The sequence below is a fragment of the Pelobates fuscus genome, chromosome 3, assembly GCF_036172605.1.
Source record: "Pelobates fuscus isolate aPelFus1 chromosome 3, aPelFus1.pri, whole genome shotgun sequence".
Taxonomy (NCBI): Eukaryota; Metazoa; Chordata; class Amphibia; order Anura; family Pelobatidae; genus Pelobates; species Pelobates fuscus.
In genome coordinates, this window is record NC_086319.1 from 394626021 (window position 1) to 394650529 (window position 24509).

The window sequence follows — 24509 nt, forward strand, 5'->3', positions numbered from 1 at the left end:
GGTGTTGTTTTATCCAATTCAGTAGACGTCTTAAGAAATGTTTTGGGTGCTTTAAAGCTGAAGCAGGATGTTCTTTTCTATAAGAGTTATTATTGGCTTGATTAACAGCTGTTCATGCGTGGCAAATTTTACTTGCCACTTTGAAGTAAAAAAAAAGCCCATTTTAAATCCCAAACAAAAAGAGCCAAGCCATGAACGTGACTCTGTTTTCAGTGATCATATGAGTTGACAAATGGACAATTTGGCCTTTATGAATAATGCACCATACACTAAAAATGTAATATTTGGCAGCGGTGGGATTTGAACCCACGCCTCCAAAGAGACTGGAGCCTAAATCCAGCGCCTTAGACCGCTCGGCCACGCTACCTTCGATTACAGGCACACAGCTTATTATCAGGAACACGTACAGTTGGTTTCAGTTTTTTTCCCACTTCTTTTCACGGTGGGGTTAAATTGTCTGTCGAAGGGTCACAAGTACCTGCAATTTCTGTTGTTGTTGTTTGAAAACCACAAAGGACAAGAAATCTTCGACTGAGACTTGAGTAGAGGAGATTTTACCTACAGCAGAGGAATGATTCCTTTGAAGTAAGTACAAATACATTTTGGAATTCTCAAAGTGAGATGTTGTTTTATCCAATTAGGTAGACGATTCCTTTGGAGTAAGCACAAATACATTTATGGAATTATCAAAGTGAGTTGTTGTTTTATCCAATTAAGTAGACGTTTTAAGAAATGTTTTGGGTGATTTAACTGGAACACGTACAGTTGGTTTAATTTTTTTCTGCCTTTTTTTCACGGTGGGGGTAAATTGTCTTTCGAAGCGTGACGAGTACCTGCAATTTCTGTTGTTGTCGTTTAAAAACCACAATGGACTAGAGGTCTTCTACCGAGACTTGAGAAGAGGAGATTTTACCTGCAGCAGAGGAATGATTCATTTGCAGTAAGTACAAATACATTTTGGAATTCTCAAAGTGAGGTGTTGTTTTATCCAATTCAGTAGACGTCTTAAGAAATGTTTTGGGTGCTTTAAAGCTGAAGCAGGATGTTCTTTTCTATAAGAGTTATTATTGGCTTGATTAACAGCTGTTCATGCGTGGCAAATTTTACTTGCCACTTTGAAGTAAAAAAAAAGCCCATTTTAAATCCCAAACAAAAAGAGCCATGAACGTGACTCTGTTTTCAGTGATCATATGAGTTGACAAATGGACAATTTGGCCTTTATGAATAATGCACAATACACTAAAATTGTAATATTTGGCAGCGGTGGGAGTTGAACCCACGCCTCCAAAGAGACTGGAGCCTAAATCCAGCGCCTTAGACCGCTCGGCACACGCTACCTTCGATTACAGGCACACAGCTTATTATCAGGAACACGTACAGTTGGTTTCAGTTTTTTTCCCACTTCTTTTTACTCACGGTGGGGTTAAATTGTCTGTCGAAGGGTCACAAGTACCTGCAATTTCTGTTGTTGTTGTTTGAAAACCACAAAGGACAAGAAATCTTCGACTGAGACTTGAGTAGAGGAGAAAAAATGATTCCTTTGAAGTAAGTACAAATACATTTTGGAATTCTCAAAGTGAGATGTTGTTTTATCCAATTTCTGTTGTTGTCGTTTAAAAACCACAATGGACTAGAGGTCTTCTACCGAGACTTGAGAAGAGGAGATTTTACCTGCAGCAGAGGAATGATTCATTTGCAGTAAGTACAAATACATTTTGGAATTCTCAAAGTGAGGTGTTGTTTTATCCAATTCAGTAGACGTCTTAAGAAATGTTTTGGGTGCTTTAAAGCTGAAGCAGGATGTTCTTTTCTATAAGAGTTATTATTGGCTTGATTAACAGCTGTTCATGCGTGGCAAATTTTACTTGCCACTTTGAAGTAAAAAAAAAGCCCATTTTAAATCCCAAACAAAAAGAGCCATGAACGTGACTCTGTTTTCGGTGATCATATGAGTTGACAAATGGACAATTTGGCCTTTATGAATAATGCACAATACACTAAAAATGTAATATATGGCAGCGGTGGGATTTGAACCCATGCCTCCAAAGAGACTGGAGCCTAAATCCAGCGCCTTAGACCGCTCGGCCACGCTACCTTCGATTACAGGCACACAGCTTATTATCAGGAACACGTACAGTTGGCTTCAGTTTTTTTCCCACTTCTTTTTACGGTGGGGTTAAATTGTCTGTCGAAGGGTCACAAGTACCTGCAATTTCTGTTGTTGTTGTTTGAAAACCACAAAGGACAAGAAATCTTCGACTGAGACTTGAGTAGAGGAGATTTTACCTACAGCAGAGGAATGATTCCTTTGAAGTAAGTACAAATACATTTTGGAATTCTCAAAGTGAGATGTTGTTTTATCCAATTAGGTAGACGATTCCTTTGGAGTAAGCACAAATACATTTATGGAATTATCAAAGTGAGTTGTTGTTTTATCCAATTAAGTAGACGTTTTAAGAAATGTTTTGGGTGATTTAACTGGAACACGTACAGTTGGTTTAATTTTTTTCTGCCTTTTTTTCACGGTGGGGGTAAATTGTCTTTCGAAGCGTGACGAGTACCTGCAATTTCTGTTGTTGTCGTTTAAAAACCACAATGGACTAGAGGTCTTCTACCGAGACTTGAGAAGAGGAGATTTTACCTGCAGCAGAGGAATGATTCATTTGCAGTAAGTACAAATACATTTTGGAATTCTCAAAGTGAGGTGTTGTTTTATCCAATTCAGTAGACGTCTTAAGAAATGTTTTGGGTGTTTTAAAGCTGAAGCAGGATGTTCTTTTCTATAAGAGTTATTATTGGCTTGATTAACAGCTGTTCATGCGTGGCAAATTTTACTTGCCACTTTGAAGTAAAAAAAAAGCCCATTTTAAATCCCAAACAAAAAGAGCCAAGCAATGAACGTGACTCTGTTTTCAGTGATCATATGAGTTGACAAATGGACAATTTGGCCTTTATGAATAATGCACCATACACTAAAAATGTAATATTTGGCAGCGGTGGGATTTGAACCCACGCCTCCAAAGAGACTGGAGCCTAAATCCAGCGCCTTAGACCGCTCGGCCACGCTACCTTCGATTACAGGCACACAGCTTATTATCAGGAACACGTACAGTTGGTTTCAGTTTTTTTCCCACTTCTTTTCCCGGTGGGGTTAAATTGTCTGTCGAAGGGTCACAAGTACCTGCAATTTCTGTTGTTGTTGTTTGAAAACCACAAAGGACAAGAAATCTTCGACTGAGACTTGAGTAGAGGAGATTTTACCTACAGCAGAGGAATGATTCCTTTGAAGTAAGTACAAATACATTTTGGAATTCTCAAAGTGAGATGTTGTTTTATCCAATTAGGTAGACGATTCCTTTGGAGTAAGCACAAATACATTTATGGAATTATCAAAGTGAGTTGTTGTTTTATCCAATTAAGTAGACGTTTTAAGAAATGTTTTGGGTGATTTAACTGGAACACGTACAGTTGGTTTCATTTTTTTCTGCCTTTTTTTCACGGTGGGGGTAAATTGTCTTTCGAAGCGTGACGAGTACCTGCAATTTCTGTTGTTGTCGTTTAAAAACCACAATGGACTAGAGGTCTTCTACCGAGACTTGAGAAGAGGAGATTTTACCTGCAGCAGAGGAATGATTCATTTGCAGTAAGTACAAATACATTTTGGAATTCTCAAAGTGAGGTGTTGTTTTATCCAATTCAGTAGACGTCTTAAGAAATGTTTTGGGTGCTTTAAAGCTGAAGCAGGATGTTCTTTTCTATAAGAGTTATTATTGGCTTGATTAACAGCTGTTCATGCGTGGCAAATTTTACTTGCCACTTTGAAGTAAAAAAAAAGCCCATTTTAAATCCCAAACAAAAAGAGCCATGAACGTGACTCTGTTTTCGGTGATCATATGAGTTGACAAATGGACAATTTGGCCTTTATGAATAATGCACAATACACTAAAAATGTAATATTTGGCAGCGGTGGGATTTGAACCCATGCCTCCAAAGAGACTGGAGCCTAAATCCAGCGCCTTAGACCGCTCGGCCACGCTACCTTCGATTACAGGCACACAGCTTATTATCAGGAACACGTACAGTTGGCTTCAGTTTTTTTCCCACTTCTTTTTACGGTGGGGTTAAATTGTCTGTCGAAGGGTCACAAGTACCTGCAATTTCTGTTGTTGTTGTTTGAAAACCACAAAGGACAAGAAATCTTCGACTGAGACTTGAGTAGAGGAGATTTTACCTACAGCAGAGGAATGATTCCTTTGAAGTAAGTACAAATACATTTTGGAATTCTCAAAGTGAGATGTTGTTTTATCCAATTAGGTAGACGATTCCTTTGGAGTAAGCACAAATACATTTATGGAATTATCAAAGTGAGTTGTTGTTTTATCCAATTAAGTAGACGTTTTAAGAAATGTTTTGGGTGATTTAACTGGAACACGTGCAGTTGGTTTCATTTTTTTCTGCCTTTTTTTCACGGTGGGGGTAAATTGTCTTTCGAAGCGTGACGAGTACCTGCAATTTCTGTTGTTGTCGTTTAAAAACAACAATGGACTAGAGGTCTTCTACCGAGACTTGAGAAGAGGAGATTTTACCTGCAGCAGAGGAATGATTCATTTGCAGGAAGTACAAATACATTTTGGAATTCTCAAAGTGAGGTGTTGTTTTATCCAATTCAGTAGACGTCTTAAGAAATGTTTTGGGTGCTTTAAAGCTGAAGCAGGATGTTCTTTTCTATAAGAGTTATTATTGGCTTGATTAACAGCTGTTCATGCGTGGCAAATTTTACTTGCCACTTTGAAGTAAAAAAAAAGCCCATTTTAAATCCCAAACAAAAAGAGCCAAGCCATGAACGTGACTCTGTTTTCAGTGATCATATGAGTTGACAAATGGACAATTTGGCCTTTATGAATAATGCACCATACACTAAAAATGTAATATTTGGCAGCGGTGGGATTTGAACCCACGCCTCCAAAGAGACTGGAGCCTAAATCCAGCGCCTTAGACCGCTCGGCCACGCTACCTTCGATTACAGGCACACAGCTTATTATCAGGAACACGTACAGTTGGTTTCAGTTTTTTTCCCACTTCTTTTCACGGTGGGGTTAAATTGTCTGTCGAAGGGTCACAAGTACCTGCAATTTCTGTTGTTGTTGTTTGAAAACCACAAAGGACAAGAAATCTTCGACTGAGACTTGAGTAGAGGAGATTTTACCTACAGCAGAGGAATGATTCCTTTGAAGTAAGTACAAATACATTTTGGAATTCTCAAAGTGAGATGTTGTTTTATCCAATTAGGTAGACGATTCCTTTGGAGTAAGCACAAATACATTTATGGAATTATCAAAGTGAGTTGTTGTTTTATCCAATTAAGTAGACGTTTTAAGAAATGTTTTGGGTGATTTAACTGGAACACGTACAGTTGGTTTCATTTTTTTCTGCCTTTTTTTCACGGTGGGGGTAAATTGTCTTTCGAAGCGTGACGAGTACCTGCAATTTCTGTTGTTGTCGTTTAAAAACCACAATGGACTAGAGGTCTTCTACCGAGACTTGAGAAGAGGAGATTTTACCTGCAGCAGAGGAATGATTCATTTGCAGTAAGTACAAATACATTTTGGAATTCTCAAAGTGAGGTGTTGTTTTATCCAATTCAGTAGACGTCTTAAGAAATGTTTTGGGTGCTTTAAAGCTGAAGCAGGATGTTCTTTTCTATAAGAGTTATTATTGGCTTGATTAACAGCTGTTCATGCGTGGCAAATTTTACTTGCCACTTTGAAGTAAAAAAAAAGCCCATTTTAAATCCCAAACAAAAAGAGCCATGAACGTGACTCTGTTTTCAGTGATCATATGAGTTGACAAATGGACAATTTGGCCTTTATGAATAATGCACAATACACTAAAATTTTAATATTTGGCAGCGGTGGGAGTTGAACCCACGCCTCCAAAGAGACTGGAGCCTAAATCCAGCGCCTTAGACCGCTCGGCACACGCTACCTTCGATTACAGGCACACAGCTTATTATCAGGAACACGTACAGTTGGTTTCAGTTTTTTTCCCACTTCTTTTTACTCACGGTGGGGTTAAATTGTCTGTCGAAGGGTCACAAGTACCTGCAATTTCTGTTGTTGTTGTTTGAAAACCACAAAGGACAAGAAATCTTCGACTGAGACTTGAGTAGAGGAGAAAAAATGATTCCTTTGAAGTAAGTACAAATACATTTTGGAATTCTCAAAGTGAGATGTTGTTTTATCCAATTTCTGTTGTTGTCGTTTAAAAACCACAATGGACTAGAGGTCTTCTACCGAGACTTGAGAAGAGGAGATTTTACCTGCAGCAGAGGAATGATTCATTTGCAGTAAGTACAAATACATTTTGGAATTCTCAAAGTGAGGTGTTGTTTTATCCAATTCAGTAGACGTCTTAAGAAATGTTTTGGGTGCTTTAAAGCTGAAGCAGGATGTTCTTTTCTATAAGAGTTATTATTGGCTTGATTAACAGCTGTTCATGCGTGGCAAATTTTACTTGCCACTTTGAAGTAAAAAAAAAGCCCATTTTAAATCCCAGACGAAAAGAGCCATGAACGTGACTCTGTTTTCAGTGATCATATGAGTTGACAAATGGACAATTTGGCCTTTATGAATAATGCACAATACACTAAAAATGTAATATTTGGCAGCGGTGGGATTTGAACCCATGCCTCCAAAGAGACTGGAGCCTAAATCCAGCGCCTTAGACCGCTCGGCCACGCTACCTTCGATTACAGGCACACAGCTTATTATCAGGAACACGTACAGTTGGCTTCAGTTTTTTTCCCACTTCTTTTTACGGTGGGGTTAAATTGTCTGTCGAAGGGTCACAAGTACCTGCAATTTCTGTTGTTGTTGTTTGAAAACCACAAAGGACAAGAAATCTTCGACTGAGACTTGAGTAGAGGAGATTTTACCTACAGCAGAGGAATGATTCCTTTGAAGTAAGTACAAATACATTTTGGAATTCTCAAAGTGAGATGTTGTTTTATCCAATTAGGTAGACAATTCCTTTGGAGTAAGCACAAATACATTTATGGAATTATCAAAGTGAGTTGTTGTTTTATCCAATTAAGTAGACGTTTTAAGAAATGTTTTGGGTGATTTAACTGGAACACGTACAGTTGGTTTCATTTTTTTCTGCCTTTTTTTCACGGTGGGGGTAAATTATCTTTCGAAGCGTGACGAGTACATGCAATTTCTGTTGTTGTTGTTTAAAAACCACAATGGACTAGAGGTCTTCTACCGAGACTTGAGAAGAGGAGATTTTACCTTCAGCAGAGGAATGATTAATTTGCAGTAAGTACAAATACATTTTGGAATTCTCAAAGTGAGTTGTTGTTTTATCCAATTAAGTAGACGTTTTAAGAAATGTTTTGGGTGATTTAACTGGAACACGTACAGTTGGTTTAATTTTTTTCTGCCTTTTTTTCACGGTGGGGGTAAATTGTCTTTCGAAGCGTGACGAGTACCTGCAATTTCTGTTGTTGTCGTTTAAAAACCACAATGGACTAGAGGTCTTCTACCGAGACTTGAGAAGAGGAGATTTTACCTGCAGCAGAGGAATGATTCATTTGCAGTAAGTACAAATACATTTTGGAATTCTCAAAGTGAGGTGTTGTTTTATCCAATTCAGTAGACGTCTTAAGAAATGTTTTGGGCGCTTTAAAGCTGAAGCAGGATGTTCTTTTCTATAAGAGTTATTATTGGCTTGATTAACAGCTGTTCATGCGTGGCAAATTTTACTTGCCACTTTGAAGTAAAAAAAAGCCCATTTTAAATCCCAGACGAAAAGAGCCATGAACGTGACTCTGTTTTCAGTGATCATATGAGTTGACAAATGGACAATTTGGCCTTTATGAATAATGCACAATACACTAAAAATGTAATATTTGGCAGCGGTGGGATTTGAACCCACGCCTCCAAAGAGACTGGAGCCTAAATCCAGCGCCTTAGACCGCTCGGCCACGCTACCTTCGATTACAGGCACACAGCTTATTATCAGGAACACATACAGTTGGCTTCAGTTTTTTTCCCACTTCTTTTTACGGTGGGGTTAAATTGTCTGTCGAAGGGTCACAAGTACCTGCAATTTCTGTTGTTGTTGTTTGAAAACCACAAAGGACAAGAAATCTTCGACTGAGACTTGAGTAGAGGAGATTTTACCTACAGCAGAGGAATGATTCCTTTGAAGTAAGTACAAATAAATTTTGGAATTCTCAAAGTGAGATGTTGTTTTATCCAATTAGGTAGACAATTCCTTTGGAGTAAGCACAAATACATTTATGGAATTATCAAAGTGAGTTGTTGTTTTATCCAATTAAGTAGACGTTTTAAGAAATGTTTTGGGTGATTTAACTGGAACACGTACAGTTGGTTTCATTTTTTTCTGCCTTTTTTTCACGGTGGGGGTAAATTATCTTTCGAAGCGTGACGAGTACATGCAATTTCTGTTGTTGTTGTTTAAAAACCACAATGGACTAGAGGTCTTCTACCGAGACTTGAGAAGAGGAGATTTTACCTTCAGCAGAGGAATGATTCATTTGCAGTAAGTACAAATACATTTTGGAATTCTCAAAGTGAGGTGTTGTTTTATCCAATTCAGTAGACGTCTTAAGAAATGTTTTGGGTGTTTTAAAGCTGAAGCAGGATGTTCTTTTCTATAAGAGTTATTATTGGCTTGATTAACAGCTGTTCATGCGTGGCAAATTTTACTTGCCACTTTGAAGTAAAAAAAAAGCCCATTTTAAATCCCAAACAAAAAGAGCCAAGCAATGAACGTGACTCTGTTTTCAGTGATCATATGAGTTGACAAATGGACAATTTGGCCTTTATGAATAATGCACCATACACTAAAAATGTAATATTTGGCAGCGGTGGGATTTGAACCCACGCCTCCAAAGAGACTGGAGCCTAAATCCAGCGCCTTAGACCGCTCGGCCACGCTACCTTCGATTACAGGCACACAGCTTATTATCAGGAACACGTACAGTTGGTTTCAGTTTTTTTCCCACTTCTTTTCCCGGTGGGGTTAAATTGTCTGTCGAAGGGTCACAAGTACCTGCAATTTCTGTTGTTGTTGTTTGAAAACCACAAAGGACAAGAAATCTTCGACTGAGACTTGAGTAGAGGAGATTTTACCTACAGCAGAGGAATGATTCCTTTGAAGTAAGTACAAATACATTTTGGAATTCTCAAAGTGAGATGTTGTTTTATCCAATTAGGTAGACGATTCCTTTGGAGTAAGCACAAATACATTTATGGAATTATCAAAGTGAGTTGTTGTTTTATCCAATTAAGTAGACGTTTTAAGAAATGTTTTGGGTGATTTAACTGGAACACGTACAGTTGGTTTAATTTTTTTCTGCCTTTTTTTCACGGTGGGGGTAAATTGTCTTTCGAAGCGTGACGAGTACCTGCAATTTCTGTTGTTGTCGTTTAAAAACCACAATGGACTAGAGGTCTTCTACCGAGACTTGAGAAGAGGAGATTTTACCTGCAGCAGAGGAATGATTCATTTGCAGTAAGTACAAATACATTTTGGAATTCTCAAAGTGAGGTGTTGTTTTATCCAATTCAGTAGACGTCTTAAGAAATGTTTTGGGTGCTTTAAAGCTGAAGCAGGATGTTCTTTTCTATAAGAGTTATTATTGGCTTGATTAACAGCTGTTCATGCGTGGCAAATTTTACTTGCCACTTTGAAGTAAAAAAAAAGCCCATTTTAAATCCCAAACAAAAAGAGCCATGAACGTGACTCTGTTTTCGGTGATCATATGAGTTGACAAATGGACAATTTGGCCTTTATGAATAATGCACAATACACTAAAAATGTAATATTTGGCAGCGGTGGGATTTGAACCTGTAACGGATCACCTGGCACCCCGACTTGGTACCTCCGTTAAAAGATGCTCCTAGCGCTTCCAGAGGACTCCAAGCACTCCACCAGACACCATAAGCACCGCAGGCTGCAGCTATCTCCCTTCAGAACGAAGCAGGAACAAGCTCTTACAAGAGCTCAGTGATTATAGCAAGGGAATATGCCTAGCATAGCAATCCCTTGTAGCAGGTTCCCCCAATAAGACACAGGACTCAAGTTGAGGGTAAAACAGGAACTGAGGACTGGGACACCCAGTCTGGCTTTTATTACAAACAAGTACATACAGGACACTCCCAGGGGGAGGATGAAATTAACCAATCACAGGGATGTACCTCCCACACATTCCCTCCCCTTAGATTAACAGTTAAACCAATTATTACATACAATAAAAATACAGTTTTTACACACACACTGTAACTTTAAAACCATACATTCAATTTCAATAAAAGTTGCATATTCAGACTCAGCATACATCAAACATAAACACTTCCAAAAATCAGCCAAATCCCTCCAGTGGATCAAAAGTTAGCTGGAAGTCCTTTATGACCGACCGCAAGCACAATTTCCTGCCCAAAACAGTTCCATAGATTTGGGCTGTGCGGTCGGTCAATTTCATGCCGAAAAACGACTAAGTCCCATTTCGAACGGGACTTAGTCTCTGGAGCTGCAAGTTCCGTATGGGAGAAGGTAAGGGTCAGCGGTGTTCGGCAGAATGTGTAGCCGATTTTAGTTCCACAGAATCTTTAGCATACACCGCTGACCGCATTCGAGGAAACCAAGATGGCCGCCACCACGTGCAATTAACCGGCAGTAACCTCACAGCCTGGGAGGTAAATTGCCTGCACACTTTAGCTTCTGGGTGGTCCGCCTGTGTGGTACTTGGTTCAGTAAGCCCTATTTACTGAACCAAGTGGGGGAAAGCCAGGGGCAAGTTATTTTACCGGTCTGGGGACATAGTCTTAAAGGGGCATTGTTCACCAAAGTCACAATATGTCCCCAGACGGTTCTTAAAGGGCCATACACACCAATAAAAGTCCATACGTTTTCAGGGGCCATAGTCTTAAAGGGTATTGTTACCCAAAGTCTCAATAGGTCCCCAGACAGTTCTTAAAGGGCCAGCAGTCGCACGATAAAATACAATATGCCCCAAATATGTCCAGGGGCCATAGTCGCAGGGCAGGAGGCTAGCAACCAGGCTTCTCCAGTTCACAGTGGCGAAGTTGGTTTCGCCACAATTCTCCCCTTTTCCAATTAGACTAACAGGGTATCTGACCTCCTGCCGGTCAGTGCCCTGGTTAGTCCAGCAACCCACCCACAATAAACCGTTACTACACCTGGGTGAGGGAGAATCTTGTCCAGGTTCAGGTGCCTCACCACGGCTGTGTGGGGGACTGGTAGGCTGCCTTGGTAGGTTGCTGAGGGGGCAGAGACCAGCGGTACTCTGTCCTGTTGCCAGCACTACCACGGGAGTAGTCTGGTTGGAGCCTGGTTGCTGGAGACGGACTGTCTCCCCTTTAAATACACCGCTCTGCTGCTGGAGACCGACTGTCTCCCCTTGAGTTACACCGCTCTGCCGCTGGAGACCGACTGTCTCCCCTTGAGTTACACAGCTCTGCTGCTGGAGACCGACTGTCTCCCCTTTAGTTACACAGCTCTGCTGCTGGAGACAGACTGTCTCCCCTTTGGCTAAACAGCCCTGTTGTGGGGGTGCAGGACCGACCGTCCCTACCCCCTGTGCTGGAAGTGCAGAGACCACGGTCCCATCTGCACAGGTGTGGGGCTTACAGTCTCCCCCTGGTACATTAAGCTGCCGCTGGGGAGAGGTGGTAACCAGCTCCTCTCCCATTAGAACACTCTGCCGCTGGGGAATGGAGACTGGGCTCTCTATTACCTGTACATTAATGATCCGCCGCTGGGGAGAGGTGGTAACAATCTCCTCTCCCATACATACTTTCCGCCTTTGTGGAGGGAGACCGACTGTCTCTCCTCCCAATACAGTGCCCTGCTGCTGGGGAAAGGAGACTGGGCTCCCTATTCCCTGCACATCAATGATCCGCTGCTGGGGAGAGGTGGTAGCAAGCTCCTCTCCCATACATACTTTCCGCCTTTGTGGAGGGAGACTGACTGTCTCTCCTCCCAATACATTGTCCTGCTGCTGGGGGGGGAGGTCGATGCTCTCCACTTTCTGTAACTCCAGCTCTAGTTGGGGATCTGGGCCGGTTGCCCAGCATCCCTGTAGGGCCGGTGGAGAGATCTCGGTCCCATCTCCACCTGCCTGCAGGGGGTCCTCCCAGGACCAGTCTATGAGGTCCTCTACCTCGGGTACCTCTGGTTGCTGTTGGGGAGGGAGACCGGTTGTCTCTTCCTCCAATAACCCATTCTGCCGCTGAGGAGTGAGACCGACTGTCTCCCCTCCCTGTAAAACATACTGCCGCTGGGGATCTGGGCCGGGTGCCCAGCATCCCTGTAGGGCCGGTAGAGAGACCTCGGTCCCATCTCCACCGGCCACTTCGGTTTCTTCCTCGTCCCACTCTACCTGTGGCTGGAGTTTCTCCCAACGTGCCCACTGGCCTTCCCTCAACGCCCTGTGTTGTAGGTTCCGGGTCACCATGTCCCACACGAACCGCACGTATTTCTCCTCTGGATTGGGTCCGTAAAACTTCAGGCGCAACCCTACCATCGTGCCAAACTCTAGTACGGAGTAGCTATACGCCATGCTTGCTGTAGCCACTGCTGGTTCCATTATGTTGCTGAAGATAGGGACGCTGCACAACTCCACACGTTACCGGTGTCTCTGAGCTGCTTCTCCTCGCACTAGGACGCCATCCCACCGCTGCCACCAATGTAACGGATCACCTGGCACCCCGACTTGGTACCTCCGTTAAAAGATGCTCCTAGCGCTTCCAGAGGACTCCAAGCACTCCACCAGACACCATAAGCACCGCAGGCTGCAGCTATCTCCCTTCAGAACGAAGCAGGAACAAGCTCTTACAAGAGCTCAGTGATTATAGCAAGGGAATATGCCTAGCATAGCAATCCCTTGTAGCAGGTTCCCCCAATAAGACACAGGACTCAAGTTGAGGGTAAAACAGGAACTGAGGACTGGGACACCCAGTCTGGCTTTTATTACAAACAAGTACATACAGGACACTCCCAGGGGGAGGATGAAATTAACCAATCACAGGGATGTACCTCCCACACATTCCCTCCCCTTAGATTAACAGTTAAACCAATTATTACATACAATAAAAATACAGTTTTTACACACACACTGTAACTTTAAAACCATACATTCAATTTCAATAAAAGTTGCATATTCAGACTCAGCATACATCAAACATAAACACTTCCAAAAATCAGCCAAATCCCTCCAGTGGATCAAAAGTTAGCTGGAAGTCCTTTATGACCGACCGCAAGCACAATTTCCTGCCCAAAACAGTTCCATAGATTTGGGCTGTGCGGTCGGTCAATTTCATGCCGAAAAACGACTAAGTCCCATTTCGAACGGGACTTAGTCTCTGGAGCTGCAAGTTCCGTATGGGAGAAGGTAAGGGTCAGCGGTGTTCGGCAGAATGTGTAGCCGATTTTAGTTCCACAGAATCTTTAGCATACACCGCTGACCGCATTCGAGGAAACCAAGATGGCCGCCGCCACGTGCAATTAACCGGCAGTAACCTCACAGCCTGGGAGGTAAATTGCCTGCACACTTTAGCTTCTGGGTGGTCCGCCTGTGTGGTACTTGGTTCAGTAAGCCCTATTTACTGAACCAAGTGGGGGAAAGCCAGGGGCAAGTTATTTTACCGGTCTGGGGACATAGTCTTAAAGGGGCATTGTTCACCAAAGTCACAATATGTCCCCAGACGGTTCTTAAAGGGCTATACACACCAATAAAAGTCCATACGTTTTCAGGGGCCATAGTCTTAAAGGGTATTGTTACCCAAAGTCTCAATAGGTCCCCAGACAGTTCTTAAAGGGCCAGCAGTCGCACGATAAAATACAATATGCCCCAAATATGTCCAGGGGCCATAGTCGCAGGGCAGGAGGCTAGCAACCAGGCTTCTCCAGTTCACAGTGGCGAAGTTGGTTTCGCCACAGAACCCACGCCTCCAAAGAGACTGGAGCCTAAATCCAGCGCCTTAGACCGCTCGGCCACGCTACCTTCGATTACAGGCACACAGCTTATTATCAGGAACACGTACAGTTGGTTTCAGTTTTTTTCCCACTTCTTTTCACGGTGGGGTTAAATTGTCTGTCGAAGGGTCACAAGTACCTGCAATTTCTGTTGTTGTTGTTTGAAAACCACAAAGGACAAGAAATCTTCGACTGAGACTTGAGTAGAGGAGATTTTACCTACAGCAGAGGAATGATTCCTTTGAAGTAAGTACAAATACATTTTGGAATTCTCAAAGTGAGATGTTGTTTTATCCAATTAGGTAGACGATTCCTTTGGAGTAAGCACAAATACATTTATGGAATTATCAAAGTGAGTTGTTGTTTTATCCAATTAAGTAGACGTTTTAAGAAATGTTTTGGGTGATTTAACTGGAACACGTACAGTTGGTTTCATTTTTTTCTGCCTTTTTTTCACGGTGGGGGTAAAATGTCTTTCGAAGCGTGACGAGTACCTGCAATTTCTGTTGTTGTCGTTTAAAAACCACAATGGACTAGAGGTCTTCTACCGAGACTTGAGAAGAGGAGATTTTACCTGCAGCAGAGGAATGATTCATTTGCAGTAAGTACAAATACATTTTGGAATTCTCAAAGTGAGGTGTTGTTTTATCCAATTCAGTAGACGTCTTAAGAAATGTTTTGGGTGCTTTAAAGCTGAAGCAGGATGTTCTTTTCTATAAGAGTTATTATTGGCTTGATTAACAGCTGTTCATGCGTGGCAAATTTTACTTGCCACTTTGAAGTAAAAAAAAAGCCCATTTTAAATCCCAAACAAAAAGAGCCATGAACGTGACTCTGTTTTCAGTGATCATATGAGTTGACAAATGGACAATTTGGCCTTTATGAATAATGCACAATACACTAAAAATGTAATATTTGGCAGCGGTGGGAGTTGAACCCACGCCTCCAAAGAGACTGGAGCCTAAATCCAGCGCCTTAGACCGCTCGGCACACGCTACCTTCGATTGCAGGCACACAGCTTATTATCAGGAACACGTACAGTTGGTTTCAGTTTTTTTCCCACTTCTTTTTACTCACGGTGGGGTTAAATTGTCTGTCGAAGGGTCACAAGTACCTGCAATTTCTGTTGTTGTTGTTTGAAAACCACAAAGGACAAGAAATCTTCGACTGAGACTTGAGTAGAGGAGAAAAAATGATTCCTTTGAAGTAAGTACAAATACATTTTGGAATTCTCAAAGTGAGATGTTGTTTTATCCAATTTCTGTTGTTGTCGTTTAAAAACCACAATGGACTAGAGGTCTTCTACCGAGACTTGAGAAGAGGAGATTTTACCTGCAGCAGAGGAATGATTCATTTGCAGTAAGTACAAATACATTTTGGAATTCTCAAAGTGAGGTGTTGTTTTATCCAATTCAGTAGACGTCTTAAGAAATGTTTTGGGTGCTTTAAAACTGAAGCAGGATGTTCTTTTCTATAAGAGTTATTATTGGCTTGATTAACAGCTGTTCATGCGTGGCAAATTTTACTTGCCACTTTGAAGTAAAAAAAAAGCCCATTTTAAATCCCAGACGAAAAGAGCCATGAACGTGACTCTGTTTTCAGTGATCATATGAGTTGACAAATGGACAATTTGGCCTTTATGAATAATGCACAATACACTAAAAATGTAATATTTGGCAGCGGTGGGATTTGAACCCACGCCTCCAAAGAGACTGGAGCCTAAATCCAGCGCCTTAGACCGCTCGGCCACGCTACCTTCGATTACAGGCACACAGCTTATTATCAGGAACACATACAGTTGGCTTCAGTTTTTTTTCCCACTTCTTTTTACGGTGGGGTTAAATTGTCTGTCGAAGGGTCACAAGTACCTGCAATTTCTGTTGTTGTTGTTTGAAAACCACAAAGGACAAGAAATCTTCGACTGAGACTTGAGTAGAGGAGATTTTACCTACAGCAGAGGAATGATTCCTTTGAAGTAAGTACAAATACATTTTGGAATTCTCAAAGTGAGATGTTGTTTTATCCAATTAGGTAGACAATTCCTTTGGAGTAAGCACAAATACATTTATGGAATTATCAAAGTGAGTTGTTGTTTTATCCAATTAAGTAGACGTTTTAAGAAATGTTTTGGGTGATTTAACTGGAACACGTACAGTTGGTTTCATTTTTTTCTGCCTTTTTTTCACGGTGGGGGTAAATTATCTTTCGAAGCGTGACGAGTACATGCAATTTCTGTTGTTGTTGTTTAAAAACCACAATGGACTAGAGGTCTTCTACCGAGACTTGAGAAGAGGAGATTTTACCTTCAGCAGAGGAATGATTCATTTGCAGTAAGTACAAATACATTTTGGAATTCTCAAAGTGAGATGTTGTTTTATCCAATTAGGTAGACGATTCCTTTGGAGTAAGCACAAATACATTTATGGAATTATCAAAGTGAGTTGTTGTTTTATCCAATTAAGTAGACGTTTTAAGAAATGTTTTGGGTGATTTAACTGGAACACGTGCAGTTGGTTTCATTTTTTTCTGCCTTTTTTTCACGGTGGGGGTAAATTGTCTTTCGAAGCGTGACGAGTACCTGCAATTTCTGTTGTTGTCGTTTAAAAACAACAATGGACTAGAGGTCTTCTACCGAGACTTGAGAAGAGGAGATTTTACCTGCAGCAGAGGAATGATTCATTTGCAGTAAGTACAAATACATTTTGGAATTCTCAAAGTGAGGTGTTGTTTTATCCAATTCAGTAGACGTCTTAAGAAATGTTTTGGGTGCTTTAAAGCTGAAGCAGGATGTTCTTTTCTATAAGAGTTATTATTGGCTTGATTAACAGCTGTTCATGCGTGGCAAATTTTACTTGCCACTTTGAAGTAAAAAAAAAGCCCATTTTAAATCCCAAACAAAAAGAGCCAAGCCATGAACGTGACTCTGTTTTCAGTGATCATATGAGTTGACAAATGGACAATTTGGCCTTTATGAATAATGCACCATACACTAAAAATGTAATATTTGGCAGCGGTGGGATTTGAACCCACGCCTCCAAAGAGACTGGAGCCTAAATCCAGCGCCTTAGACCACTCGGCCACGCTACCTTCGATTACAGGCACACAGCTTATTATCAGGAACACGTACAGTTGGTTTCAGTTTTTTTCCCACTTCTTTTCACGGTGGGGTTAAATTGTCTGTCGAAGGGTCACAAGTACCTGCAATTTCTGTTGTTGTTGTTTGAAAACCACAAAGGACAAGAAATCTTCGACTGAGACTTGAGTAGAGGAGATTTTACCTACAGCAGAGGAATGATTCCTTTGAAGTAAGTACAAATACATTTTGGAATTCTCAAAGTGAGATGTTGTTTTATCCAATTAGGTAGACAATTCCTTTGGAGTAAGCACAAATACATTTATGGAATTATCAAAGTGAGTTGTTGTTTTATCCAATTAAGTAGACGTTTTAAGAAATGTTTTGGGTGATTTAACTGGAACACGTACAGTTGGTTTCATTTTTTTCTGCCTTTTTTTCACGGTGGGGGTAAATTGTCTTTCGAAGCGTGACGAGTACCTGCAATTTCTGTTGTTGTCGTTTAAAACCCACAATGGACTAGAGGTCTTCTACCGAGACTTGAGAAGAGGAGATTTTACCTGCAGCAGAGGAATGATTCATTTGCAGTAAGTACAAATACATTTTGGAATTCTCAAAGTGAGGTGTTGTTTTATCCAATTCAGTAGACGTCTTAAGAAATGTTTTGGGTGCTTTAAAGCTGAAGCAGGATGTTCTTTTCTATAAGAGTTATTATTGGCTTGATTAACAGCTGTTCATGCGTGGCAAATTTTACTTGCCACTTTGAAGTAAAAAAAAAGCCCATTTTAAATCCCAAACAAAAAGAGCCATGAACGTGACTCTGTTTTCAGTGATCATATGAGTTGACAAATGGACAATTTGGCCTTTATGAATAATGCACAATACACTAAAAATGTAATATTTGGCAGCGGTGGGATTTGAACCCACGCTTCCAAAGAGACTGGAGCCTAAATCCAGCGCCTTAGACCGCTCGACCACGCTACCTTCGATTACAGGCACACAGCTTATTATCAGGAACACATACAGTTGGTTTCAGTTTTTTTCCCACTTCTTTTTACTCACGGTGGGGTTAAATTGTCTGTCGAAGGGTCACAAGTACCTGCAATTTCTGTTGTTGTTGTTTGAAAACCACAAAGGACAAGAAATCTTCGACTGAGACTTGAGTAGAGGAGAAAAAATGATTCCTTTGAAGTAAGTACAAATACATTTTGGAATTCTCAAAGTGAGATGTTGTTTTATCCAATTTCTGTTGTTGTCGTTTAAAAACCACAATGGACTAGAGGTCTTCTACCGAGACTTGAGAAGAGGAGATTTTACCTGCAGCAGAGGAATGATTCATTTGCAGTAAGTACAAATACATTTTGGAATTCTCAAAGTGAGGTGTTGTTTTATCCAATTCAGTAGACGTCTTAAGAAATGTTTTGGGTGCTTTAAAGCTGAAGCAGGATGTTCTTTTCTATAAGAGTTATTATTGGCTTGATTAACAGCTGTTCATGCGTGGCAAATTTTACTTGCCACTTTGAAGTAAAAAAAAAGCCCATTTTAAATCCCAGACGAAAAGAGCCATGAACGTGACTCTGTTTTCAGTGATCATATGAGTTGACAAATGGACAATTTGGCCTTTATGAATAATGCACAATACACTAAAAATGTAATATTTGGCAGCGGTGGGATTTGAACCCACGCCTCCAAAGAGACTGGAGCCTAAATCCAGCGCCTTAGACCGCTCGGCCACGCTACCTTCGATTACAGGCACACAGCTTATTATCAGGAACACATACAGTTGGCTTCAGTTTTTTTCCCACTTCTTTTTACGGTGGGGTTAAATTGTCTGTCGAAGGGTCACAAGTACCTGCAATTTCTGTTGTTGTTGTTTGAAAACCACAAAGGACAAGAAATCTTCGACTGAGACTTGAGTAGAGGAGATTTTACCTACAGCAGAGGAATGATTCCTTTGAAGTAAGTACAAATACATTTTGGAATTCTCAAAGTGAGATGTTGTTTTATCCAATTAGGTAGACGATTCCTTTGGAGTAAGCACAAATACATTTATGGAATTATCAAAGTGAGTTGTTGTTTTATCCAATTAAGTAGACGTTTTAAGAAATGTTTTGGGTTATTTAACTGGAACACGTACAGTTGGTTTCATTTTTTTCTGCCTTTTTTTCACGGTGGGGGTAAATTGTCTTTCGAAGCGTGACGAGTACCTGCAATTTCTGTTGTTGTCGTTTAAAAACCACAATGGACTAGAGGTCTTCTACCGAGACTTGAGAAGAGGAGATTTTACCTGCAGCAGAGGAATGATTCATTTGCAGTAAGTACAAATACATTTTGGAATTCTCAAAGTGAGGTGTTGTTTTATCCAATTCAGTAGACGTCTTAAGAAATGTTTTGGGTGCTTTAAAGCTGAAGCAGGATGTTCTTTTCTATAAGAGTTATTATTGGCTTGATTAACAGCTGTTCATGCGTGGCAAATTTTACTTGCCACTTTGAAGTAAAAAAAAAGCCCATTTTAAATCCCAAACAAAAAGAGCCATGAACGTGACTCTGTTTTCAGTGATCATATGAGTTGACAAATGGACAATTTGGCCTTTATGAATAATGCACAATACACTAAAAATGTAATATTTGGCAGCGGTGGGATTTGAACCCACGCCTCCAAAGAGACTGGAGCCTAAATCCAGCGCCTTAGACCGCTCGGCCACGCTACCTTCGATTACAGGCACACAGCTTATTATCAGGAACACGTACAGTTGGTTTCAGTTTTTTTCCCACTTCTTTTCACGGTGGGGTTAAATTGTCTGTCGAAGGGTCACAAGTACCTGCAATTTCTGTTGTTGTTGTTTGAAAACCACAAAGGACAAGAAATCTTCAACTGAGACTTGAGTAGAGGAGATTTTACCTACAGCAGAGGAATGATTCCTTTGAAGTAAGTACAAATACATTTTGGAATTCTCAAAGTGAGATGTTGTTTTATCCAATTAGGTAGACGATTCCTTTGGAGTAAGCACAAATACATTTATGGAATTATCAAAGTGAGTTGTTGTTTTATCCAATTAAGTAGACGTTTTAAGAAATGTTTTGGGTGATTTAACTGGAACACGTACAGTTGGTTTCATTTTTTTCTGCCTTTTTTTCACGGTGGGGGTAAATTGTCTGTCGAAGCGTGACGAGTACCTGCAATTTCTGTTGTTGTCGTTTAAAAACCACAATGGACTAGAGGTCTTCTACCGAGACTTGACAATTTGGCCTTTATGAATAATGCACAATACACTAAAAATGTAATATTTGGCAGCAGTGGGAGTTGAACCCACACCTCCAAAGAGACTGGAGCCTAAATCCAGCGCCTTAGACCGCTCGGCCACGCTACCTTCGATTACAGGCGCACAGCTTATTATCAGGAACACGTACAGTTGGTTTCAGTTTTTTTCCCACTTCTTTTCACGGTGGGGTTAAATTGTCTGTCGAAGGGTCACAAGTACCTGCAATTTCTGTTGTTGTTGTTTGAAAACCACAAAGGACAAGAAATCTTCGACTGAGACTTGAGTAGGGGAGATTTTACCTACAGCAGAGGAATGATTCCTTTGAAGTAAGTACAAATACATTTTGGAATTCTCAAAGTGAGATGTTGTTTTATCCAATTAGGTAGACGATTCCTTTGGAGTAAGCACAAATACATTTATGGAATTATCAAAGTGAGTTGTTGTTTTATCCAATTAAGTAGACGTTTTAAGAAATGTTTTGGGTGATTTAACTGGAACACGTACAGTTGGTTTCATTTTTTTCTGCCTTTTTTTCACGGTGGGGGTAAATTGTCTTTCGAAGCGTGACGAGTACCTGCAATTTCTGTTGTTGTCATTTAAAAACCACAATGGACTAGAGGTCTTCTACCGAGACTTGAGAAGAGGAGATTTTACCTGCAGCAGAGGAATGATTCATTTGCAGTAAGTACAAATACATTTTGGAATTCTCAAAGTGAGGTGTTGTTTTATCCAATTCAGTAGACGTCTTAAGAAATGTTTTGGGTGCTTTAAAGCTGAAGCAGGATGTTCTTTTCTATAAGAGTTATTATTGGCTTGATTAACAGCTGTTCATGCGTGGCAAATTTTACTTGCCACTTTTTAGTAAAAAAAAAGCCCATTTTAAATCCCAAACAAAAAGAGCCATGAACGTGACTCTGTTTTCAGTGATCATATGAGTTGACAAATGGACAATTTGGCCTTTATGAATAATGCACAATACACTAAAAATGTAATATTTGGCAGCGGTGGGATTTGAACCCACGCTTCCAAAGAGACTGGAGCCTAAATCCAGCGCCTTAGACCGCTCGACCACGCTACCTTCGATTACAGGCACACAGCTTATTATCAGGAACACGTACAGTTGGCTTCAGTTTTTTTCCCACTTCTTATTACGATGTGGTTAAATTTTCTGTCGAAGGGTCACAAGTACCTGCAATTTCTGTTGTTGTTGTTTGAAAACCACAAAGGACAAAAAATCTTCGACTGAGACTTGAGTAGAGGAGATTTTACCTACAGCAGAGGAATGATTCCTTTGAAGTAAGTACAAATACATTTTGGAATTCTCAAAGTGAGATGTTGTTTTATCCAATTAGGTAGACAATTCCTTTGGAGTAAGCACAAATACATTTATGGAATTATCAAAGTGAGTTGTTGTTTTATCCAATTAAGTAGACGTTTTAAGAAATGTTTTGGGTGATTTAACTGGAACACGTACAGTTGGTTTCATTTTTTTCTGCCTTTTTTTCACGGTGGGGGTAAATTGTCTTTCGAAGCGTGACGAGTACCTGCAATTTCTGTTGTTGTCGTTTAAAAACCACAATGGACTAGAGGTCTTCTACCGAGACTTGAGAAGAGGAGATTTTACCTGCAGCAGAGGAATGATTCATTTGCAGTAAGTACAAATACATTTTGGAATTCTCAAAGTGAGGTGTTGTTTTATCCAATTCAGTAGACGTCTTAAGAAATGTTTTGGGTGCTTTAAAGCTGAAGCAGGATGTTCTTTTCTATAAGAGTTATTATTGGCTTGATTAACAGCTGTTCATGCGTGGCAAATTTTACTTGCCACTTTGAAGTAAAAAAAAAGCCCATTTTAAATCCCAAACAAAAAGAGCCATGAACGTGACTCTGTTTTCAGTGATCATATGAGTTGACAAATGGACAATTTGGCCTTTATGAATAATGCACAATACACTAAAAATGTAATATTTGGCAGCGGTGGGATTTGAACCCACGCCTCCAAAGAGACTGGAGCCTAAATCCAGCGCCTTAGACCGCTCGGCCACGCTACCTTCGATTACAGGCACACAGCTTATTATCAGGAACACGTACAGTTGGTTTCAGTTTTTTTCCCACTACTTTTTACTCACGGTGGGGTTAAATTGTCTGTCGAAGGGTCACAAGTACCTGCAATTTCTGTTGTTGTTGTTTGAAAACCACAAAGGACAAGAAATCTTCGACTGAGACTTGAGTAGAGGAGAAAAAATGATTCCTTTGAAGTAAGTACAAATACATTTTGGAATTCTCAAAGTGAGATGTTGTTTTATCCAATTTCTGTTGTTGTCGTTTAAAAACCACAATGGACTAGAGGTCTTCTACCGAGACTTGAGAAGAGGAGATTTTACCTGCAGCAGAGGAATGATTCATTTGCAGTAAGTACAAATACATTTTGGAATTCTCAAAGTGAGGTGTTGTTTTATCCAATTCAGTAGACGTCTTAAGAAATGTTTTGGGTGCTTTAAAGCTGAAGCAGGATGTTCTTTTCTATAAGAGTTATTATTGGCTTGATTAACAGCTGTTCATGCGTGGCAAATTTTACTTGCCACTTTGAAGTAAAAAAAAAGCCCATTTTAAATCCCAAACAAAAAGAGCCATGAACGTGACTCTGTTTTCAGTGATCATATGAGTTGACAAATGGACAATTTGGCCTTTATGAATAATGCACAATACACTAAAAATGTAATATTTGGCAGCGGTGGGATTTGAACCCACACCTCCAAAGAGACTGGAGCCTAAATCCAGCGCCTTAGACCACTCGGCCACGGTACCTTCGATTTCAGGCACACAGCTTATTATCAGGAACACGTACAGTTGGCTTCAGTTTTTTTCCCACTTCTTTTTACGGTGGGGTTAAATTGTCTGTCGAAGGGTCACAAGTACCTGCAATTTCTGTTGTTGTTGTTTGAAAACCACAAAGGACAAGAAATCTTCGACTGAGACTTGAGTAGAGGAGATTTTACCTACAGCAGAGGAATGATTCCTTTGAAGTAAATACAAATACATTTTGGAATTCTCAAAGTGAGATGTTGTTTTATCCAATTAGGTAGACGATTCCTTTGGAGTAAGCACAAATACATTTATGGAATTATCAAAGTGAGTTGTTGTTTTATCCAATTAAGTAGACGTTTTAAGAAATGTTTTGGGTGATTTAACTGGAACACGTACAGTTGGTTTCATTTTTTTCTGCCTTTTTTTCACGGTGGGGGTAAATTGTCTTTCGAAGCGTGACGAGTACCTGCAATTTCTGTTGTTGTCGTTTAAAAACCACAATGGACTAGAGGTCTTCTACCGAGACTTGAGAAGAGGAGATTTTACCTGCAGCAGAGGAATGATTCATTTGCAGTAAGTACAAATACATTTTGGAATTCTCAAAGTGAGGTGTTGTTTTATCCAATTCAGTAGACGTCTTAAGAAATGTTTTGGGTGCTTTAAAGCTGAAGCAGGATGTTCTTTTCTATAAGAGTTATTATTGGCTTGATTAACAGCTGTTCATGCGTGGCAAATTTTACTTGCCACTTTGAAGTAAAAAAAAAGCCCATTTTAAATCCCAAACAAAAAGAGCCATGAACGTGACTCTGTTTTCAGTGATCATATGAGTTGACAAATGGACAATTTGGCCTTTATGAATAATGCACAATACACTAAAAATGTAATATTTGGCAGCGGTGGGATTTGAACCCACGCCTCCAAAGAGACTGGAGCCTAAATCCAGCACCTTAGACCGCTCGGCCACGCTACCTTCGATTACAGGCACACAGCTTATTATCAGGAACACGTACAGTTGGTTTCAGTTTTTTTCCCACTACTTTTTACTCACGGTGGGGTTAAATTGTCTGTCGAAGGGTCACAAGTACCTGCAATTTCTGTTGTTGTTGTTTGAAAACCACAAAGGACAAGAAATCTTCGACTGAGACTTGAGTAGAGGAGAAAAAATGATTCCTTTGAAGTAAGTACAAATACATTTTGGAATTCTCAAAGTGAGATGTTGTTTTATCCAATTTCTGTTGTTGTCGTTTAAAAACCACAATGGACTAGAGGTCTTCTACCGAGACTTGAGAAGAGGAGATTTTACCTGCAGCAGAGGAATGATTCATTTGCAGTAAGTACAAATA

General features: G+C 40.4%; 21 non-coding genes across 21 annotated transcripts; all 21 read right to left on the reverse strand.

The window, feature by feature from the left end:
* Positions 1 to 285: 285 nt before the first annotated feature.
* On the reverse strand, positions 286 to 367 carry TRNAL-UAG (transfer RNA leucine (anticodon UAG)). The gene has a single exon. It is a non-coding gene; the product is annotated as a tRNA-Leu (tRNA).
* An 888-nt stretch (positions 368 to 1255) lies between these two features.
* TRNAL-UAG (transfer RNA leucine (anticodon UAG)) lies at positions 1256 to 1338 on the reverse strand. Its single transcript has one exon. It is a non-coding gene; the product is annotated as a tRNA-Leu (tRNA).
* Positions 1339 to 2013: 675 nt separating this feature from the next.
* On the reverse strand, positions 2014 to 2095 carry TRNAL-UAG (transfer RNA leucine (anticodon UAG)). Its single transcript has one exon. It is a non-coding gene; the product is annotated as a tRNA-Leu (tRNA).
* An 893-nt stretch (positions 2096 to 2988) lies between these two features.
* TRNAL-UAG (transfer RNA leucine (anticodon UAG)) lies at positions 2989 to 3070 on the reverse strand. The gene has a single exon. It is a non-coding gene; the product is annotated as a tRNA-Leu (tRNA).
* An 888-nt stretch (positions 3071 to 3958) lies between these two features.
* On the reverse strand, positions 3959 to 4040 carry TRNAL-UAG (transfer RNA leucine (anticodon UAG)). The gene has a single exon. It is a non-coding gene; the product is annotated as a tRNA-Leu (tRNA).
* An 893-nt stretch (positions 4041 to 4933) lies between these two features.
* TRNAL-UAG (transfer RNA leucine (anticodon UAG)) lies at positions 4934 to 5015 on the reverse strand. The gene has a single exon. It is a non-coding gene; the product is annotated as a tRNA-Leu (tRNA).
* An 888-nt stretch (positions 5016 to 5903) lies between these two features.
* On the reverse strand, positions 5904 to 5986 carry TRNAL-UAG (transfer RNA leucine (anticodon UAG)). The gene has a single exon. It is a non-coding gene; the product is annotated as a tRNA-Leu (tRNA).
* Positions 5987 to 6661: 675 nt separating this feature from the next.
* Positions 6662 to 6743, reverse strand: TRNAL-UAG (transfer RNA leucine (anticodon UAG)). Its single transcript has one exon. It is a non-coding gene; the product is annotated as a tRNA-Leu (tRNA).
* A 1167-nt stretch (positions 6744 to 7910) lies between these two features.
* On the reverse strand, positions 7911 to 7992 carry TRNAL-UAG (transfer RNA leucine (anticodon UAG)). The gene has a single exon. It is a non-coding gene; the product is annotated as a tRNA-Leu (tRNA).
* An 893-nt stretch (positions 7993 to 8885) lies between these two features.
* Positions 8886 to 8967, reverse strand: TRNAL-UAG (transfer RNA leucine (anticodon UAG)). The gene has a single exon. It is a non-coding gene; the product is annotated as a tRNA-Leu (tRNA).
* Positions 8968 to 14941: 5974 nt separating this feature from the next.
* On the reverse strand, positions 14942 to 15024 carry TRNAL-UAG (transfer RNA leucine (anticodon UAG)). The gene has a single exon. It is a non-coding gene; the product is annotated as a tRNA-Leu (tRNA).
* A 675-nt stretch (positions 15025 to 15699) lies between these two features.
* Positions 15700 to 15781, reverse strand: TRNAL-UAG (transfer RNA leucine (anticodon UAG)). Its single transcript has one exon. It is a non-coding gene; the product is annotated as a tRNA-Leu (tRNA).
* Positions 15782 to 17030: 1249 nt separating this feature from the next.
* Positions 17031 to 17112, reverse strand: TRNAL-UAG (transfer RNA leucine (anticodon UAG)). Its single transcript has one exon. It is a non-coding gene; the product is annotated as a tRNA-Leu (tRNA).
* Positions 17113 to 18000: 888 nt separating this feature from the next.
* Positions 18001 to 18082, reverse strand: TRNAL-UAG (transfer RNA leucine (anticodon UAG)). Its single transcript has one exon. It is a non-coding gene; the product is annotated as a tRNA-Leu (tRNA).
* A 675-nt stretch (positions 18083 to 18757) lies between these two features.
* TRNAL-UAG (transfer RNA leucine (anticodon UAG)) lies at positions 18758 to 18839 on the reverse strand. The gene has a single exon. It is a non-coding gene; the product is annotated as a tRNA-Leu (tRNA).
* Positions 18840 to 19727: 888 nt separating this feature from the next.
* Positions 19728 to 19809, reverse strand: TRNAL-UAG (transfer RNA leucine (anticodon UAG)). The gene has a single exon. It is a non-coding gene; the product is annotated as a tRNA-Leu (tRNA).
* A 578-nt stretch (positions 19810 to 20387) lies between these two features.
* On the reverse strand, positions 20388 to 20469 carry TRNAL-UAG (transfer RNA leucine (anticodon UAG)). Its single transcript has one exon. It is a non-coding gene; the product is annotated as a tRNA-Leu (tRNA).
* An 888-nt stretch (positions 20470 to 21357) lies between these two features.
* On the reverse strand, positions 21358 to 21439 carry TRNAL-UAG (transfer RNA leucine (anticodon UAG)). The gene has a single exon. It is a non-coding gene; the product is annotated as a tRNA-Leu (tRNA).
* An 888-nt stretch (positions 21440 to 22327) lies between these two features.
* TRNAL-UAG (transfer RNA leucine (anticodon UAG)) lies at positions 22328 to 22409 on the reverse strand. Its single transcript has one exon. It is a non-coding gene; the product is annotated as a tRNA-Leu (tRNA).
* A 675-nt stretch (positions 22410 to 23084) lies between these two features.
* TRNAL-UAG (transfer RNA leucine (anticodon UAG)) lies at positions 23085 to 23166 on the reverse strand. The gene has a single exon. It is a non-coding gene; the product is annotated as a tRNA-Leu (tRNA).
* An 888-nt stretch (positions 23167 to 24054) lies between these two features.
* On the reverse strand, positions 24055 to 24136 carry TRNAL-UAG (transfer RNA leucine (anticodon UAG)). Its single transcript has one exon. It is a non-coding gene; the product is annotated as a tRNA-Leu (tRNA).
* Positions 24137 to 24509: the final 373 nt, after the last annotated feature.